This window comes from Synchiropus splendidus, chromosome 2, assembly GCF_027744825.2.
Source record: "Synchiropus splendidus isolate RoL2022-P1 chromosome 2, RoL_Sspl_1.0, whole genome shotgun sequence".
Lineage (NCBI taxonomy): Eukaryota > Metazoa > Chordata > Actinopteri > Syngnathiformes > Callionymidae > Synchiropus > Synchiropus splendidus.
Genome location: NC_071335.1, coordinates 11,181,032 through 11,186,703, shown reverse-complemented (window position 1 = coordinate 11,186,703; position 5,672 = coordinate 11,181,032).

Genomic DNA, 5,672 nt, shown 5'->3' with positions numbered 1-5,672 from the left:
ACTGACAGATACTTCAATACATTGTCACACACAAAGGCTGCAAAAATATAAGGGCAGCTGAATGAAGAACTCGTAAGTCAACAGATAACTTTTATCAACAATTTGAGAGGCTTTATTCAGAAACAAGTGACCCTCAACCTCCTCCCTGGCTGACATGATTATACAATGATACTTTAAGAATGTTCTTCTTAAAGTAAAGTAATTCATAATTCAAGTCGAAAGTCTTTTTTTTTTGAGAGAGAGATAGTTGTTGCGGCCAGTATATGACTGGGCAAACCGGTCCTCAAAGGGCCAGGGTGGCGCAAGTTTTTGTTTGCATTTGTTCAGGGAGGTTTTTCACTGCACAATGGGCGGAGTTTCCACTACTCTGAATGTAGTTGAAATTCTTATAAAATTGAAATTCTCACACAAATATTTTCAAGACATGAAAAGAGCTGTAGTTGAAATAAGGTGATATAAAAACTTGAATATAGCCACCATGGTGAGTTATTGAGCTATTGTCAAACTGATGCTGAATAAACAATATTTTGTTGTGTGAATGTATGTATGGGTCCATCAATTGATTCAGTAATATTCCTAATTTATACCAATTGAAAAATGTGGCTTCTTGTGGCAAATATTCTTCTACCATTAAACTGCCATTGAGATTAATCACAAATTCTCTAACTAGATTATTTTTTTAAATCAAATCCCGCCCTTTTTACGCAAGTGTCTTCGCGGTGATGAAGTCACCAGTGTACTGACATTCCAACGCCTGCATGTCACGTTCTCCTTGCATTTGCATGGTGCAAAACCTTGCATTCCCCGCATGGCTTAGAAGAAAGTGAGTGAAGAACAGAGCCAAGAAGAAGCAGATGATGTGCACTGAATAAAGAGGCGGAACTGAGGAGCTAAAGGAGCTGCAGACGCTCCGACACGTGGAGGCTTTTCAGGAAATAGGTGATGTAGAGGAACTTGTTGACACCAGTGAGAAAAATGAACTGCTGGGAATGTGGGAGAAAGTAAACTAGTTTGCTGCAGTGCACTGTGGTGTTTCTATACGGCAGTTGTCAGAAGTACTTTGGCGGATTTTTTTTTTTTTTAATGCATTTGTAGAAGTTTGATTTCGATCATTTCAGTTTGGTGTCAGGGACTGTGTTCACAGAACCCAAGTGCGAGTGGTAACTAGCAAAGAGACTGGATAACAGGAAAACAAGTTGACAATTTTATAAATACACAAAATAACAGGATTGAATGGAAAACTGAGTTGCCGAACCAAGGTTAAACTGGAGAAATAAATCAGGAAACAGATCAAGCAAGACTTATGCTGAGGGTGGAAATACACACAACAGAAAACTTAGAGAACAGAAAAAAACGGAGGGAAAATAAATAATCTAAAAATAATGAATCTAAACAGACTCTGGATAAATGTAACAAAGCTAAGGACCAAGGGAGAAAACACACCAGAAATACTCAAGAAAGGGCCTCATAACTGCAGTGGAGCAATGACCATCTGACACAGAGCAGTGGAGCAGTAGAGAGAGCATAAGTATAAGAGCAGGTGAAGGTGGCGACTGAGTCAGTCTCAGGTGTGTGCCATTAGCAGATCATGCACAGGTGGGCATATAGTGCAGAACACAGGAAATGTACCGATAAAATAAAACCAAAATATGATGACAAAAAGATCCATCACGTGGTTACATAACTACAACTAGTGATGGGTAAATGAGACATCATAAAGCGTTTCGTCCCAATGACATACTGCGCTGATACTGTGTTGATACTATGTCACTGAATTCTGACACATGCTGGACATTAAAAATCCCTGCAGGCCACCGATTTGACAGACTGAATTGACACTGATTTGATGATATCATTATAATAATATCATTCATTGCACTCATTATTATTCCATATCTTTAAATAATGTGAACATGTGTCGTAATATGAAAAATACGTTTTTCATTTCATTTCTAAATTAAACTATTATTTATTTGAATTAGAATGGAAGAAGACAAGTCGAAAATCTGAGATAAACTGGGTATAGATCGAAATAAATACATTATTCTCCGATAGGAGGAAAACGTTCCCACACGGCAGATAACTTGCGTTTCCCTCTGAGCTGCCCCCGAGATCCACTAAGACGTTCACAAGGAACCGTGAGATTAGGTTTTTCAGCAGTTCTGTCCTGTTGACAGATGCGCTTCATTGAAACACAGTTCGGCGCGTTTTTTCCGAGCTGACACAGTCACGTGATTGTCTTCTAAAGCGGTACGAGGGACTCTCCTTCATGATAACATCTTTCACAAAGGACCTTTTATGTCTGAGTTGCTTCTACACGGCAATGTGAAGTGGCATTTAGCACTCGCTTCCATGCGGACAGAAGAAATAATTACATTAAAGTGACATTAAATCCAACTGCTCATGAGTTGAGTGCAGTTTTTTTTATCTTCTTTACCTTGTTACCGGAAAGTAACTGGAAGAAATGTGAAGAATTCGCTCAAGGGCTACCTCACCCTGCACTTTCACAGCAGGGATCAGACACACACTTGTTGCTCACTTTCATGAAACAGGTCTGGTGTGACTTCTACCACCGCTGTTCACCCAGTCCACCGCTGCCTCTGATCCCATGTGGAGTTTTGACTGGACACATGTTTGTCAGTTCACTTCAACCGCTCACCACGTAAATAATAAAAGTGTATAAGACACAACCTCAACTCATTGACAGCACAACACAAGTGCAGACATTCTACAGTAAGTAAGAAGTTTGTCCATGCATTGGGCCCTTGCTGCGGCAGCATAAAGAAAGCACTCCACAGCCCTGCCCCTGACCCTCACTGTAATAAAGGAGCCTTATTTATTTCTGACACCCTCTCAGCTCTTTCTCGAAGCCGCAATTCATCCATTTTCCAATAACCCACCTCCAGAGGCAATTATGTCAGTTTTTTCTTGTCGCCTCTCTGCTTCTCAATAAAGTGCTCATAAACACAGCGATCAAAGATGTGAATCAAGATAGGGGAATCTAAATAGATTGCGGTGTGTGTGTGAGAGGAAATGAGAGCGGTAGAGAGACGCCAGCTGTGGGTCTCAAAAGATGACCAGCGATAGCTGAGGAGAAAGAAATATTCCAAATGAAACGCTTTGACATCACGGTGGAAATGTCACATTGAGTAGATGAAAATACACAACTGGAATCCGTTATAGTGTTTTTAATTCTTCCACCCATAATTGCCTTCATGACTGGAAAACTTGTTTCACTCTTTTTGTGACAAACTGGGAACTGGTTCATCCAAAAGCGAAAGAAAAAGAAGAGTAGACATGCAGAATAGACAAAAATAAAATAGGATTTATCACACCAATCCGCGTCCAAGTGTTCAATATTGACGCATTTATGTTTGCGTTTGAATCACGTGTTTCGCGTATCCTGACGCCGTGGGCAGCGCGTGACAGGGGAAAGGGAGTCTAAAGAGAAAAAAGGTTATGGCTTCCATTATACGAACACTTATTCATGGACACCGAGTTCTACCAATATGTATGACTTTATATTGTCATGTAATCCAGTCTCTCCAGGACATTGCAGACTATTTTTTTGCGCCCAAAAATGTCTGGCGTGTTTTTAAAATAAATTCCTATGAGTAAATGCAAAGAACACACACGCACACATTTGTTTCAATATTTTTGTGAGGTTTCTCGTTGCCTTAACCCTTTCCCCAGCCTCTCACTGTAGAACTAACTATTCAAAACAAATCGCTAACTGAGCACGCTGAGCCAAAGTTAACCAAACCTAATTATAATATAATAAAATAAAATAATAAACTTCTTCTACTGATGTTTTAACCCTCTATACTTTGTGAGGACTGGCCAAAATGTCCCCAGAAGAAGCTGGCTTCCCAAGACTTCAAACTCACAAGTATGGTGAATAAATCATTACATAGTTGATAAAAAATGATGATAAAATAAGTACATTTTTTTAATGATGGTCCTCACAAGGGTAGAGACTGACAGATTTTTGAATGGGCGGAGTGTGAGTGGTAAAGATGGGGAATGTTTATGTGTGTGTGTGTGACCACAGTTGTTCAGGGGCTCATTAATACAGCAAATTAAAACAGTAACAGTGGGCGAAACCAAACTAATGTCATTGGTCAAATTTGCAGGAAAGTTGCTGTGACTGGACAAAGTTGCAGCACCTCACAGAACTGAAATGTTGCTAAAATTTCATTCATAATTTCCTGGAGGGACTGGTAGTTGGTCGTCACATGGTCATCAGAGACATGTCCATAGTTAAATATATATATATATATATATATATATATATATATATATATATATATATAGTGATTTTAATTCTTCCACCCATAATTGCCTTCATGACTGGAAAACTTGTTTCACTCTTTTTGTGACAAACTAGGAACTGGTTCATCCAAAAGCGAAAGAAAAAGAAGAGTAGACATGCAGAATAGACAAAAATAAAGTAGGATTTATCACACCAATCCGAGTCCAAGTGTTTAATATTGACGCATTTATGTTTGCGTAATATATATATATATATATATATATATATATATATATATATATATATATATATATATATATATATATATATATATATATATATATATATATATATATATATATATATATATATATATATGCATTCATTAAAATATCAAACTTCATTTCATATTGGATTTTTAACTTACTATCTTTTTTTATCAATGACTGAAATAGATCTGATATGCTGTGACGAGTATATTGGGTATAAAACCAGAATTAGAAGCTTAAATAAGTGGTGGAGAATGAATGAGTGTTAGTGGCCAGCATCTGTTCCTACCTCCAGAGGGAAGAAGTTTTGAAAGAATCATAAATAATCCCAAGTCTGTTGGAGGGCCTAAAAGCACAATGCGTCAAGCAACAGCGCAGTCCCTGTCAGTTTTATGATTCATATTTGTGTGAACATATTTCTCATTTTCTCTGTTTTCTTGAGGGACAAAAGGCCTGGTTACCACAGCATCACTGTGCATACAAGTTACATGAGGCAGCCACATGTGGCCAGAGAGCTACAGAAAGGAGTTTCATACGAAACTACAGTTTGAAGAAGTTTTCCCCAAAATTATTGCACGATTGTTTGCATTGTGCTCTCTGCAGTACCTCAATGCCTCCCCTCCTCAGTGAGACCCGTGGTTCCTGCCTGCCAGTGTGTGTGGGTATGTGATGGGGGATTGTGATTCCACCCCCCTCAAGTCTGCAATCAGCTTCCCAGCAGCTCATCACCCAGCTAGAGCACGAACCACCACTTGGAAAGGTGAAAGATCTCATGGAAGTCTCAGAGTTCTTGCACCCAACTGTTCAGAAGACTTCTGAGGCATACAAATTAAAGAGTCGATAACTTCCTCCGGAACCTCTTGGTGTGGCATTGACACATCACGTCGAGAGAGTTTTAAATATCAGTCACTTATAACTAACTTGCTGTTCGTTTGAGTCACCAGTTCCACCTTTGTGCTCGTGCTCTTGTAACTCATGACCATCTGTAACCATACTTTAGGGACATCACTGACCACTTCCCCACCTTGATCTCTGCTTTCAGTGATGGAACTCTGAGTTACATTTAGACCTCCAGGGGTCATATATTTTTGATCAAATTTAGCATGATAACACTTTGTGAGGCCACCATCATCTACTAAACATGATAAATA